The sequence below is a fragment of the Phyllostomus discolor genome, chromosome 4, assembly GCF_004126475.2.
Source record: "Phyllostomus discolor isolate MPI-MPIP mPhyDis1 chromosome 4, mPhyDis1.pri.v3, whole genome shotgun sequence".
NCBI classification, from domain to species: Eukaryota; Metazoa; Chordata; class Mammalia; order Chiroptera; family Phyllostomidae; genus Phyllostomus; species Phyllostomus discolor.
In genome coordinates this window covers 137,573,188-137,589,474 of record NC_040906.2, presented here as the reverse complement: position 1 = coordinate 137,589,474, position 16,287 = coordinate 137,573,188, and the positions used below count along the sequence as shown (strand labels likewise).

Below are 16,287 nucleotides of genomic sequence, written 5' to 3'. Positions count from 1 at the left end.
TCACATACAGACCACTTCCTATTTGGTTGATGCTTTGGGTCTCCTGGCTTCCTCGGTCAGCTTCTCACTAGCTGAAAACACTCATCGGTTCCTTCATGGACTGAAGATGTGCCCCAAATCCTGATCCAGTTACGGTTTGCTACTCCACTTTGTAGCTTGCTTTGTATTCCCTTAATACAGTTCAAGTCACACGATTTTCCACTTGCTTCATGTGTTATCCCAGATGCTGTTGGAGTCACTCCTATGTTTCTTCCCTTTTACTACCTGGGTGTGGGCCACAATTTCTAGCTTCCAGCACTCGCATTTCCTTGCCCGAGGGCTTTCTCTGACCACGGAAGCCAGCTTTCCTGAAGTACAGAGCAGTCCTGAAGCTGGGAGAAATTACTCCCAGCTTTACTCCCTGCCTGCGTTGTAAACACATAGTCCTGTTCCCTTGTCTCAGGCTTGTGTTTTCACACTTGATGGCAGTGTTTGTTTACTGGAATTAAGTTCACCCTTTGTCTTTCTTCTCTTACTTGTTATGGATTGAATTGTGTCCCCCCAAAAGACATGTGAGAATCCTAACTCCCAGTATCTCAGAATGTGGTCTTAATTTGGAAATGGGGTCTTGACAGAGTAATCAAGTTAAAATGAGGTTATTACAGTGGGCCCTGATCCAATATGACATAAAAAAGTGGAAATCTGGCCATAGAGACAGACAAGTAGAGAGAGAAGATAATGTGACATCACACTGGGAAAATGCCACATGAAGCCAGAGGATTAGAGCAATGCATCTACAAGCCAAGGAACACCTGAGGTCACCAGAAGTTAAGAGAAAGGCATGGAATCGTTCTTTTCCTAGCACCCTTAGGGGGAACATGGCCCTGCCAACACGCTGATTTCTAACTTCTGGCCTCCAGAACTATTTCTACATTCTTTTCTCCAGTACTTTTCTATGCTGATTACAGGTCAAGCACAAGTTATCCTTATAGCTCTTGCTTGACATAGTTGTGCTGAATCATCATATTTGTGCATACTGTCATAAATGTATTTATGAGAATGCAATTGTTTCTGCCTTTAAAAACAATTAAAGATTCCCCCTAGGGGAAACAATTTTTTTAAAGCTGTGTTGTAAATCTTTTCTAGAGCTGTTGGTAACAGATTTAAAATATTAAAAGAATAACCCTTTCACTTGAACTGTACAAATGTATACGTTGGCTGACACTGGCAGCTCTCTCATCGGCAGTAACTGTTCCCTCAGAGGCACTGAGCCAGATTCACAGGAAATCTAGAGGAAGACCCAGGAGAAAGAGGGCAGCCTCCATGCTCTCCCTCACCATCTTGTCTGTGTCTGCACTCTTCTTAAAGCAACTGAAGAAGAATGGACAGATGCCCAGAACACAGGCTTCGGGAAGCAAGAGAGACAAAGTGAGAAGAGGATCAGATGTCTGAAAACTGGGAATTGTATGAATGCTAAGTGAGTGCTTACCGCATGAAACAAAACAGAGGAATCAATCAAAGAGATTGTCAACACATGTTTATGTGCAGCACATTCAAAGTGTAAAGCACACACTCTTGAGTTAGTACAAATGAGCAATGATTAGTCTAATACACTGTGTAACCTAACAGAACATTTTAAAAATTTATTGCAATAATTTAAAAGGCTTCTATTAGCCATGAATTCCCAATTAAGCTTTGCATTAATCCTAAAACTTAACACCACATTATTGTTTAGGAGTAGCAGTTTTTTCATACTGTTTTGACATGATACTATCACAATGTAAGAAAGATATATGATTGCTAGTCCATGGTTCTTTCTGAATTATTTTAGTCAGTAAGAATGATAGGGAACTAAGCTAAATCATTGTAATTACTGAAAAAAAAGATTAAACAGGAATGTCAAATATTTTATTATACAATAGGCTCTAGAGCTGTAAAAAGTCATATGCCTCACAAAATCAATATTTTAAATGTACACATATAGCATCTACTTATGAAAATGAAAATATAAATATCAATATGTGTGTCTCAGAGGATGTTACATAAAGAATATTAAAACAAAGAGGAAAATTTTCTCATTTAACAAATAGTTATTGAGTGTCAAATAAGTGTAAGAAATTGTGCCAAGTATATGTGGGATTCAAACTGAACAACATTTAGATCCTACTTAGTAGTTGAAATAGGTCTTGATCACACATGATTTCAACATGAAGTTTTACATATTCCAGAATTTAAAAGTCAGATGAATCAGTGTTATGAGTGTAGAGGAAAGAAGAATCACTACCCATCTTGGCTGTTTAAGGAAGATATAAAGATACAACCTTTTAACTGGATCTAAAACAATGTATTTGGTATTCATACATGAATATGAATGAAAAGGAATTTGAGGGAGAAGAAAAACATCAGAAAAAGTGAAAACGTGTAAAAGCACAAGCTGTGATCTGGTAACCAAGTGGCCCCTCTTGACCAGAATGCTACCTTGTGGTAAATATAAGACTATAAAGTCAGAATGGGAAGGCTTTGAAGGTCCATGTGGCAGAGTCAATGGAAGGAACAGTGGAGGGCTGGTAATGGGGGTATGGTGAGTCAGCTGTGATACACTTAGAAGTTTAATCTGGAGGCAGAGTGAGTGTAGGGTGCGCTGGAATAGTTAGTGTCTAGAGGTGTCAGAGGTTTGCAAACGCAAGTGCACATCAAGGCCACGAAGAAAATGTAAAAAGGAGCCTCAAGAAGGACCTACTCAATTCTAGCTCATAAGAAATTTGGCAGGTCCATTTTGCCAAATAGTCTCGTTCTTTCAGAAACACTGGAAATACAGATTTTGATGTGAACTTCTCTAATTCATAGACATCAAATAATTTTAAAGAATATTTTTAATTGACTGCCTGATTGTGGTTGAAAGCAGAACTCAGTCCCTGTGCTGGCAGCTGTCAACAAGCCCATCAGTAACACAGATGTGAGAAGGATACTGCATGAATGCATAGGGCCTCAGATTGGACAAGTGGCAGGAATCATTATATGTTTGACTATTCCTTCTTGCAGCTTAATCAATTAATAAATAGCTAACAAATCTAGGCTATCCCATTTAGAAAGAACTTACAAGTACCTGGTGGAAATATCACAGTTAAATAAAATTATGAATTATTTAAAATTAAAATTATTTACAGTTTGCCTGAAAAAAAAAATCTAATGAAACCATGTCACTAGTTATACAAAATCACTGAATATACCATAAATTGTCCCAAATAAGTGTGAAGGTAAATTAGGAACAGTATATTAAGAAGTAAATCTTAGAAAATATGTCATCCCTAATAAAGATTGCATTTACTATTATTATTAACATATTAAAATGACTATGTTAAATCAATAGTTCTATTTTAATCCTTTAACATCCAGTTAGGACACTGTTTTTCTTCCTCAGCTAGTTTTAATAATATAAATGTTTTCAATACTTGTTATACAGAAAAACAGGTCAGCTCGTACTATTTTAATAATGTTTTCAGACCAAGGGGACTACTTCCGTGTGTTATATGAAGCAAAAGGCTCTTCCTGCAACTCTCTCTGTGTCACTTACATATATGTTAAGTTTTTAATAAAGTATGCTCATAAATTAAGGATGTCCCTGGCAAGAAGGGAAAGGAACCTCTGAATAGGTCCACTGTCCAACTGTCAATAATCCAGGAAAGAAGTTTTTAGGGAGAAACCAGAACCTAGGTAGAAGACTGAAGCAGGAAAAAAAAAAAGCACATTTCTTTCTGCGCCTCCCTCTCCTCTGCCTGGGCTTCTCATAGGGCAAACTCATCAAAGAAAACTCCTGCAAAGCCTGGATGGAGCAGGACGTGCTCAGTCAGGTGGAGCTGTGCCAAAGCCTGGCAGGCAGCCCAACCCCAGAAGGGCTTCCAACTGGAGGTGAGCAAATTCTGTTCCGTAAACCAGGTTATCAAGACACTTGTCAGTTCGCATGTATTATTCATCTGTAATCTCTGAGCCTTCTATAAAATTTTGTTTAAATGACAAATATGGGGGGTCAACTCTAAAGAGAACTCAGGCAGAAAGTCTGACTTTACAGAGCTTCCTGGGGCCAGGGGGAAGGTTTCAGTGGTCATGAAGGAGAAATCCCCACGGGAAGGTAGTGGCTCAGGAATAAGGGTCAAGGTTAGAAAGTCATGCTGTGAAAATTATTTTCTCTTTATAAATTTTACAAGTTCAGGATTTGATTTTTTAATTGTGTAAAAAGAGAACCAGTGGGTTTCTATAAACTTAATAGTTTATTAATACTTGTAAATTATTTGATATCCAGCTTCATGAGAATTAAGTACTTTCAATGTCTGTGAGATTATTGGAAATATTTTGTTTAAAAAAATCTTGATTTTTTTATAGGCATCTATGCAACTGTGTAAGCCTCTGCATGGGTGAGAATTCCAGTATAGTCTTCAACAGTTATCATAACCATGCTGGAGCCGAGTATCTACTTTCATGGGAATTTATCATATTCCTGGTTTGCTGGGACAGCTTGTTGACATTTCTTGCCTTGGTATAATTATTACTGGTTTCCCTTTTTTTCTCCAAAGTATCCCAGTTTGCATAGTAAATTATATAAACACAGAAACTTTAATTAATTGCTGAGATTACCTACTACTATTAACAGCTATGTTGCAGGATCTGAAACACTGCTGAAGACTCTCTAACTAGTGATACATTCAACAAAAGTCATGGTAGTTTCCTTTCTCCTATATTCAGCTTGTTTATTTGCTATCTCACTAAAGGCACAGAAAGCAGTGAATTCAAACCTTGTTACCTGAGCACCAAGAGAAGTCTACCAGCTGGGGAGGCCGCACCTGAATTTGTGTGTATAAAAATTCCTCCTTATGTATAGCTTTAGAAAAATATCTACAGACTACTTTGTATGCTTTTGTTATTAGAAAAGGTAGTATAGATTACAAATTGTATTTTCTTTATTTTACTGCCATTAAACTGAGAATAATGTTAGCAACCAGGTGTGCAAATCAGCTTTTCTTGTGTATATCTTACTACCTACTCTACATGTTTTAGGTGATCTACTCATTTATTTTTTATATATTTTCTTATTTTCTCTTATGTTTAACTTACAACCACTTAAACACTTGTGTAAATTTTCAAATGCTAAATATTACAATTAAAATTAAAATAAATATTCTAAGTCCTCCTTTCGCTCTGGAAATAATTACTGTATTTGTGATGAGAGGACAAATGTTAGGCATCACACAGGTGGCCTGGTGGGATTAATCTTACAGGCAGCAGATTCATTCATTTCTTGAAGTCAAAATATGAAAAGAAGGAAGTCACTTGCCTTGCAAGTTTGGAGGAGAAAAATCACAGCAAGTGTTTTAATTTTGCATAATAATGCATAATGCACCCCTTTATAGCACTTTTGAAAATTACTGGGCTACTCATGTAAATGCAAACTATGTGACTTCAGAGAAGATAATTTACTTCCTGACTCCCAGTTTTTCATCTTTAAAATGGGGTCAGCTTTCCTTCACATACTTGTGAGAACGAAATATAAGGAGCACCCAGGAATATGCCCCTGGTGTAGCAGATAATAATTAAATAACAACTATTATTCTTATTTTAAGAAAAAATCAGCTCCTTTACAATCACTAACACTGTCTCCCAAGATCTCTGTGAACTCCCCAGCTCTCAACTACCTCTTTATTACATTGTCCAGAAAATAAAACGTGGGGAGTAGTTATAATATTTACTAAAACACTTTCACAAATCATCATTGCTTCACTGTCTTCAGAGAATATGGTAAACTTACTCATGTCACATTACTACCCACAGTGAGATCTGATGTCCTACGCTAAGCTTTTACAAACCTGAATTTATTTCTTGGTTCAGAAGCATTTTCTTATACCTCTTCATGTTATTTTTCTCTTCCAACACCAGACGCTAGAATTTGCTTGATTTCCAGCATTATTCTTCACAAAGGAATGAAACATACCTCACTTTAGGAAACTAATCACATACGCCTTATGAGCAAAATTCATGAATTTTTAGTGAGATGCTAAGAAGGCTGTCTGAGTGAGGGAGCCTCACTCAGTTTAATCTCTACTCCAATTCCATCCAATCTCGTGCTACCAAAGTGACAAATTACGGCAGGAAACTGAGATAGTCGGGGGACTCATCAAGAGTGAAACTAAGATTTAACCATAAAAGCCAAGGGTTCTACAGATCCTCCTTTTTCCTGAGAAATTTCATAAGCACAGAAAGATAGATAACACAGATATAATAACACAGCTAGCACACCAGATCAAAGGAGACTACAGTGTAAAGATTTTCTATGTGAACCAGAGATACAAATATGTGTGTGAGACCATGGGGTTGGGGGACAGGGGGTGGAATAGAGCTTAAAGGGTCTCTGCTCATGCTGAGGAGCAAAGAGGCTGGGGCAATTTAGAGAGAGGAGGCCAGACCTATGTTAAGGGTGGTGAGGCTTCAGGCAAGATCCTAAAAGAAACTTTTGGAGAAAGAGCCCTGGTTCCTAAACTTAATTGCACTCTGAGCATTCTCTTCGGGAAGCAGAGGCTGGCTATCCCTGGGAAAAAAGCACAGATCAGCTTTTCTTGCCTCTCTAGCCAGAGCACCATCGTAAATAGATCAAATCAGATTTATCCTCTGGTCTAACACAGTAGAGCCAGTGTAAACACAGCGGCACGCTCACAGCAGCAAGCTCCCCACCAGTCTGTTCATGCAAGCTTGCAGTTTCCTGTTTATAGCCAGGGTGTACCTTTGTAAGCACCTGAGTGAATAAAAGGTCATGCACAACTGTGTTTTTGTTATTATTATAGTCAAGAGACCATTTAATCAACAATGAAGATAACACATGTTCAAAAACTACAGATGCTTTATATAAAAATCTTATTCAGTTCTCCCTAAAACCCAATAAATTGCTTATTACATTAAGGGAAACTGAGGTTAAATGATTCATGCAAAGTGGTATAAACCAGCAAGTGGCAAAACCAAACTGTAAAATCTAGGTTACTCAGATTTCAGCTTTATAGTATACCATGCTTACCCTCCAGATAATCTAAATGATAATATTTTCTAATTTTTAATAAATGAAACGGAAGTGAAAGCAGGAAATCCATGGCTTTATCAGTTGGTCTATAAAGATAATAGGCCAGAACTGAAGTTTCCATCATTCCCTTGGGGACCAGTCACTATTTCTCTTTTCTGGTCCTTCCTCAACCTTCTCCCTGGAATTCTGTAAGATACTCCAGCATCTCTTAAGCAACCCAGATTGGGTTCTCTGACTTATAATGGAGAACATGCTACTACTCACATGGGCTACTGAGGCAGCAGGCTTCCTAACTGGTAGCTCACTGGATAGACCAGCTCCAGAGGGCCATGATGTTGTGAGAAGTACGCTCCTCATCTCAGTGGGACAGACCAACATTTCATTTGAGACAACACAGCTGAGCTGGAAAGTGGTTCAACACAGCTTTAACCCCAAACTTACCTATGCACACCACTGTCTTGCCAAGAAATAGTATAAAATTCTAGGATATTGGCTACAGATTATGAAGTTTTAGCAATGCATAATACACCATGAAGAGTGTATAAAAGTATTCAACTGTTTGCCTCTTGCTTGCATCTGCCACTAATCTCTCAGCAACATCTTTTATAAGTCCTTTGGTCATCTAATAAAGCTACTGTTGATTACCTTGGGGGATATTAGATGAAAAATAAAGTTAAGTGGCCACTGAATTACATAATACTTGCAAAAAATGTTATTTATCAAAGTAGTGTGCACTGAAATAATTATAGTATGTTCAATAAGTTTTTTTATTTGGACAAAAAGCATCTTTGAGTGCACTGGGTCTTACGATCCCTGGGCTCAGTGAGTGACACTGCCCTGCAGCTAACACCACACTTTACCAAAGCTTCACAGAGTTGTGACTCTAACTCCCTCACTGTAAGAGGAGGGTTCCCAGCCTGCCCTCTAAAGTCCATGCCAGCCAGTTGGCTCAGGATCCTATCTCCACATCCACAAACCATGGCATCACATCTTACAAGCCTGCAGAGGCAGTGGTTGGAACATAGCCCCTGTCACCAGACAGCCCAAGTGTAAATTCTGCTCTGCCCCCTTGCTAGCTGTGTGATCTTGGACATGATACTTAACTTTTCTGGGCCTCCATTTCAAGTGAGTTGGTATAGTACCCCCCAAACACATAGTAAACTTTCAATATTACTATAAGGATGGTGTGAAGTCCTTTCTTCTCTTCCCACCCTTTAAAAAAATGGAATAAGATTATTGAAAAGATGCTGCCTGGTTGAGAAAAGAAACTAAAATCTCTAGGGTCAATTGAAAGTAGGTCCTATTCTTATACTTTCAAAGATAAAAGAAGTTAAACCAGTGTCTAACCTTTCTCAGAGTGAAGTCATGAAGAGGTCTAGGAGCAAGAAAAAAAGGCTACTTTGGGAAGAATTACTGAGCTGACAGGTGGTGGCTTCCTTTTTACCTCCCCTCTTCTTCACATTCCCTTCTACAAGCTCAGCAAGCTGGGGACCAGTAACAGCCTCTTGCCTCAAAAGAGGACCTGATGTCATCAGTGCTGGAATAAGAGGCAGTAGAAAAGTGTTGACAGACTGCATGTCCATTGTTTGGTGAGGATAGATAGCTAGAAGCAGGATAAATAGAGCCTTCTTAGGTGTTCTACCACTGGAATACCACATCTGTGCAGGTTCCCTTAGAATCTCCTAAAAGCCCACCACAAAAGCTGTGAGAAGCCTGGTATTTGGAAAAGTATCCCCGAGAGGGAAAAAGAAGGCTAGTCAGAAAAACAGTGAGGGCGTACTGAGGGAGGTCAGGCAAATCATAAATGTCAATTGAGGACTATCTTTTCCTTCATTTACCTCCAAACCCCAGTCCCAAAAGACAAGAGAAAAAAAAGAAAGAGTCAAATGTGTGAGAAAAGATGGTGTCTTGGGCCCTAGAGTCCACACTGTGCACCACAGGCTCTGGCCACACATGCCCATTACAGAGGAGAGAGGGAAGAGCAAGCTGTCGAAGGAAGAAACTTTGAGTTCAGTGTGAGACTGAAATATTATAGAGGGTGGATTATCTCACTCCTAATACCAGTGTATTCTTATTAAGTAAAAAGTGTCTGAAAAGTGACAGAATTGGACCAAGATGGCCTTAAGAGAGATGGGTCACAGCAGGAAAGACAGAACCTTGCCGAGCCTGAAGGAGGCAGTTTTTACTGAAAATAGAAAAATAATTTGATGGCTATTTCTCATGAGTTGAGTCTTCTCAGTCAAAATAGTTTAAAAAAATACAGAAATTGCAATCTGTGACACAGTAGAGTCACACCGCACACCACTACACTCAGGATGTGTCCCTCAGCAGGGCCAGGGGAATTTTATCAACTCTTTATTGCTATTTAACCTGCAAGCCTCTTAAAAAATCATTTTTTCTACCCTTAGTGATTCTCTGAGTTTTGAGAACCGTAGTCTTTGGCTTCTCTTTAATTGCTTTGGCCACGCCTTCGGCATAGACTTTTCAATTTTACACTGAAAAATGTACCTTGGCTCAAATAAGCAAAGTAATTGTCACACAGTAATAATTATTTATGTATGGAGTTTAAGTTTATATTTATAACATTAAATAAGTACTCTCTCTAGAAAAATGTTGAAAGACTAGAATAAACTGCTAAAATAGGGAGCAAGGCTCAATCATGGAAGCACGAAAACATGCGAAGGCACTCATGCTTTTCCCTGAGTCATCCTTACTGTTTCTCTCCAAACAAAGGCCATGTGTCTATGGAGCAAAAATTATACCCAAGGTCTTGTGTTGCTTGCTGACCTTCCCTTGTATCTCAGTCTGGCAGAGATCAAAGCAATGTGGGGGACTGTATTTTGTCGCTCAAGTTGTGCAGTGCCCCTCATCCCACTTTCTGACTTCTGGATTCTCCATTAAACATTATTAGAATGCCCACTGTCCTACTGCTGTTGAACTTGGCTTAATAACTACAATTGGATGAACTACACTGTATACACTACAATGAGATATCACAACCCATGTGGACTCTTCTATAATAAAAAGTTTTCATCCTTTGTCTTCACTGCCAAACTGTCAGAAGTGGTGACTGAGGCTAATCCTTTTCTTCCTCAGTGGTTTATCTTGCCTCTACATCTCCTGCACTTGCCCTTGACACTCACCACTCTCTTGTTCTCTGGCACTGCTTCTTCTTCTATCTTTCGTGCATCACTGGTCTACTCTGACCTCAATCCCACGGTAGCCCTGCTTCCAGCCACACCCTGTCTTCTATAGCAGCTGAGCTCCACCTGCTCCCTGGGGTCCTATGCCCCTTCTTTGCCCAGTATTTGTCCGCAGCTTTGCCTTCCTTCCCTGGATCATGCCGGCTACTAGGGCAGGATAGCGCCAGTGGGTCACGGGGTAAAAGTTAACACACAGATGGGTTTATACAGACTGCTGTAGGCTCCTCCCTCATGTATTTAACTCCACTGACAATTCCAATAGCTTAATCTAAGGCCCGAGTAATGAATTTACTCTCTATTTTCCATCTATTTCTCATGATTAAAGTTTAAAGGTAAGAAAACAACTTGATGTGATAATGGACCCTTTCATTAACATTTATATATTTAATCCCATATCCCAGCAGGCTGTTGATGAAATATTTCATTGTGGACATTAAAGGAGAATACATTGTTAAGCTCAGGGCTCAGGAGAATGCTATGACCTCGGCAGAAACAGTTAGGCTGTGCTGGCTGAGCCCCATCCCAGGCAGGGTCCTGGGAGGACAGAAAGCGCTCAGACACCAACAGAGATGGTTATTTTTTAATGTTTTGTTGCAAGAGCCTCTGAACCACTGGTGCAAGGTTAGACTCTCAGGCCATGAGCCAAAATAGCTCTTGCTGTAATATGGTAAATGCAAGCATTGTTGGTGCTTATTGTGTGCCTTATCCACCATGTCCACATAAAAAACACTACCTAACCTAAGAATGTGCTTATACCTGTGCATATATTTCACTACTGTGGATGGATCATCACAGGTTTCAGGTGTCTTGAAAATATGCTATTTTAACCAAAAGGTGAGAGACAAAAGCTTACTGACCAATCTTCCCTAACCACGAGAGGATCATAAGACAAATCCTGAGGGAATTCAGGTTACATTCAAGGCCAACAGAGATAAGCTCATTTGTTCTTGGGAATCCCTTTGATCCAAATACTACCCTTTCAAAAAATGATTCTAATTTCATTTAAGTAACATAATAGTGATATTTCAGATATATAGAATTTATATGACTTTCCCCTTGAAGCTCACTATTTCTTATAAGATTAACTCTGAATTTTACCTTATTGTAAAAGAATATTAAAAGATTTCAGAAGGTAGCCTTAATTAAAAAAAATGTTTTAAATAAGAGGATGATAACCCACAGCTGAAAATACCATTTCTCCTCCCAATCTTCCTGGTTTCTGAAACTAGAATTTGTACCATTGGTACCATAATACAAATCCATTTTTTTTCTCAGCTTGACTTTTTGCATTTTACTCTTGATTTTTTTAGGGCCTCAAAACTGACTCTTAAAAATAATATTTGAAGAGAAAATATTCTAAAACAGAGAGGTTAAGTTTCTATTTTTGAGATTTGAGGTGGCTTCATCATGTTCTCTCAAGACCCTTTTGGCCAAGTAGAAGTCATAGATAATTAATAGCTCAGAAGGTGGAAAAGAGAATTGACCCAAAGTACCATGAATGATACGTTAGTGGGGACCATGGCTGCCAAAGGAGGCCCACTGTGAAATGGTACAGGGTAACTTACAATGAAGACTACCATTCTTTTGTAAAAGGAGGCAGAGCTAAGGTAGTTCTGATAGTTCTCTTTCACGTAACTATACTGAAAATACACACATACACACACACTGCTTGGAACCACAACCAAGAATCAAACTATGCCTGTCAGAACTGCCTTTCCTTAATACACAACTACCACCCCAGGATCTTCACAGTACACTTACTGGTTAGCTTTCACTAAAACATATGGGTCAGTTCTGCTTTCAAGAACTGAATTTGGCTCTGGGGTACTGGGTGAGGGATTAAAAGAATTTAAGCTGACCAGGATGAGTATAAGACTACAGTAAGTTAAAGTATTAAATATAAATGGTAAAAAATCATATTGAGACACAACTGTGTTTTCTAAGTAATTTCACATTTTTATAGTGTAATGTCTCTTCTTATTTGTTAAAATATATGCTTATACTTTCAACATTCTAATTTTACTGGTGAAAATCGGATCATCCTTTCCATGAAGAAAAGCAATAACTCTAATTTTACAAATAAATGACAATATGTTAATGCACAATTCAATGACCACTTATGAAGTTTGCATTATAGTCTTTCACATCAATGGTTTAGAAGTATAGCTACAAAGTCCATGAGCATTCTTGCCTCATTTCTATTCTCCTCACTTCCTCTCCAGCCATGCTGGTCCCTGCTGTTCTTAGAAGTCACTGTCAATACCCTGGCCTCCGGAATTTTCACCTACTCTTCTACCTGCCTCAGATCTTCTCCTGCATATAAATGCACCTGTTTGGCTAACTCTCACATTCCTTTCAAGTACTTACTCAGATGTCACTCTCTCATTAAGGCTTACCCCGACCATCCTATTTGAATATACAGATACATCCTCCTGCTTGGAGACTTCTGATTCCACTTGTTTTTTATTTTCTCACTGTTTATCATTTTCTAATATAATATATGATTTGCTTATGTATTTTCTCTCTCTCCACAAGACAATGTAAGCTCTATGTGGGAAGAATTTTTGTTTTGTTCAGTCTGTACCCCAAACACCTAGAAGAACTGTAGAATGATTAAGTTGCGCTGGTCATAGTAACAGGTTTGAATGCACCATTACTTGCTTGGTACCTGGGTTAATGGAAATAAGAAGCAAATCAAAATTACATGCCCAATAAACCCAAAGATTTTACCGCATAGTTCCAAACAGTATCCAAATGGATTTTTCATTCACAGACCATATAAAGAACACAGAATTAAAAAGCACTTTCATATTAGGAAGGTGGTATTAAAAGCCACCTAATACAATATAATTAATACTAACTTATTTCTTTTAGAGGTCTAGTATAAATTTTATAGAAAGAGAATTCGGATGAAGTTTGTATCTCCTCTAATTACTCCTTTCTACATGATCAGCTAGGTCAGAGCCCCTGTGAACGAGCCCCCAAAGGTTATAGACCTGACAGATACACTTTCTGAAAACTTTTGATGTTGTTTCATTAGCTTCCTGTCTTTCATAGGTTATGTTCACTTGTTTAAATTTATGATTGTAAGATATTTAATTCAGGCAGTTAACAAAATATTTAAGCCTGGTCAATAGAAATTAAAATAAGGTATCCCAGAAATGTCTTATGTGGCTGTCATTTCTAGAATTACTCCATCAGAGAATCCCTCCTTTGTAGTATTTACCAGGACTTCAAAGAAACTGTAAAACTGAAAATTCCATGGATTGCATTTAGATCTAATTTGGAATTGTTGTGTCACAGTGCTGCATCTCAGAAATAAAGCCCTAGTAACTAGTTACGTCTGATGAGCTTATTCAAAGAAGCTCAAAACTGCAACGGGGAGCACAAATGGAAAATCAATCTCTTCAGTGTACAGGGCTGCACGAAAAAGCAATAGGCATCTAAAACTAAGAACCTGGAATTGCTTTAAAAAATATCTACTGCTTCTTTACACAGGTCACTTCATGTTACAAAGTGTATCATTCAAGGCTATATAAAAACTGATTTTATTGGTAACTACATATCATAATCTTTCTATAATAAACAGTTATTTGAGTAATTTATGTAATAAACAGTATTTACTTTCATGAGTCATATGACTTTAAAATTTATTCCCTCTATCTACACTAGTTTTTTAGCAAATATCTATTCTATGCAAAGATTCAAGGGGGATAGCAGAAAAGTAGGGCTTACATTAAAAAACAAGGAAGTAAAAATGTCACAGCAGAAATTATCGCCCTTGGCTGGTGTAACTCAGTGGATTGAGCATGGGCTGCAAACCAAAGTGTCGCAGGTTCGATTCCCAGCCAGGGTACATGCCTGGGTTGCAGGCCATAACCCCCAGCAACCGCACATTGATGTCTCTCTCTCTCTATTTTCCTCCCTTCCCTCTCTAAAAATAAATAAATAAAATCTTAAAAAAAGAAATTATTAAAATAATCCAAAATATCTATTTTATATGATCCATTAATCTGAAATAAATATTCAAAGTAAATATTCTACAAAAGTAAAATATGTTCCACTGGAATTCCATGTTTGCAAAAATAAAATCTGAAATTTCAGTTCTCAGTATGAATTTTCAAAAGCTTTCATTTGCCACCTGTCTCCAGAACCCAATTTATAGCAAATGATGTTGCTAAAATAATAAATAATAATAATAAAGCAAAATAATAGTGCCCATTGGGGTAGGATTCACTTCACAGTATTTCATCTTGTTTGTAAATATTCTATCCCTGTTTCCATCCTTTCTTCTAGTCTCAGTAATTAATTATTTCCTCCTAATCAGGACTAACCTCTCAATACATGTGGATGGGGACCCTGCATCATTCTCAGGAATTCTAGTTCATCCGCCATCCTCCTCTTTATCTTCAAACTGTTGACTATAGTGACTATTGACTATAGTGTCTAAACAGGGTACAGTTTCTTCCTGTCAACACCCTCCTCCAACAATAAAACCTCCAACCCATCCCATTTTTCAACCCGTTCCCTCTTTCACACACTAACAAAGATGATAAGAATAGCCCGAGACAGAACTTGCCAAACACCCCTGATGGGCAGATAAATACAGAACCTGAAACTGAGGTTGATAACCCACCCAGGCTGGTCTCTGGGGTTCAACAACTTCTTGAAGATTCCTAAGAGTCATGTGACCACTGAGCAGACACTATTGGTCCAATTATTAACCTAGTTCATGTGAACCAAAATATTTTATTTTGCATCCATGCTAGCAGCAGCATTTTTTTACAAAGAAAATAATGTCCTTAAAATGATTCCAAGGACATATACAATAAAGGAAAATTTCTATTATCCAAACATAAAATATCAAATTTGACATTGAAAAACAATATATTAAATTATAGGATTTTTAATTTTAAAAGTTCTTAAACACCAATAAGTAATGCAAAGAGCTAAGTGTGAATGGGAGGAGAACAAAGAATGTATATGGAAAATTAAAGATAGAAATATTGTTAATGACCAATCAACCTCTGGAAAATATCCATATTCATTAGTAGTGAAAAATGCAAACTAAAAATATAACACTCTTTACCTATAAAGTTGAAAAAGATTTAAACAACTTACAACAAATACCCTGTAAGGGTGTGGAAACAGTCATTCTCATAAACATGAAATTGCTGTAGCCTTTCAGGAGACATGTCAATATATAGCAAAAGATTTAAAATTTAAAAATTTATTTGAGTTTGTTTTAATAAAATAATATTCAATTGTTTTACAATTGCAAAAAAAATTGAAATCATTTAAAATAAGGTATAACATATTTTATACAAGAGATAAAATATTTCAGATTTGCCAGGCTGTTAAAGTTAAGTAAAAATTATTTCTCTCTGTCTTAGAGCTTTTAAGATATGAATATGCTTTGTAAATCTACAAGAGGAAGCTAGAGTTATGCGGTCTTTTTTTTCTTCTATAAGTCAAGTTGACTGAAGTGCAATTTAATACAACACAATTCATCATTTTTTAGTGTACAGCCTGATGCGTTTAACAATCAAGACACAGAACATTATCGAACCTCTACAATACCCTCAGGTCCCTTTGCAGTTAGTCAACCCCCTCCATCTCTCCTGGTCCCTGGAAACTACTACTCTTTCTGATCTTAGCATTTTTGCCTTTTTGTAGAATTTCATGTAAATGGAAATCTGTAGAATGTAATTTACTGAGAGTAGCTTCTTTTACTTAGCATGATGTTTGAAAGATTCATCCATATTTTTGTGTGTATTTGCTAGGTATTCTTTAAATTGCTGAGTAGTAAGTAGTCCATTGTGGAGATACACCAGGTTTTGTTTATTCCTCCAGTTGGACAGCTGAGTTGTTTTCAAACCTGGACTATTGGGCATATGCATATGGTAATGACCATAAGCATATAAGTCTTTGGGAGGACATGAGCTTTTATTTCTCTTGGTTAGATATCTAGGGATGTAATTTCTAGGTAATATATTACATACATATTTCACATGGTGAGAAGTTGCTAAACTGTTTTCCAAAGTG

At 37.6% G+C, this 16,287-nt stretch overlaps 1 protein-coding gene across 28 annotated transcripts in view; it reads right to left on the bottom strand.

Moving 5' to 3' along the window:
* Positions 1 to 16,287, bottom strand: part of RIMS1 (regulating synaptic membrane exocytosis 1) — a 420,732-nt gene that overhangs the window by 258,963 nt on the left and 145,482 nt on the right. The gene's annotated exons all lie outside the window — the stretch shown is intronic.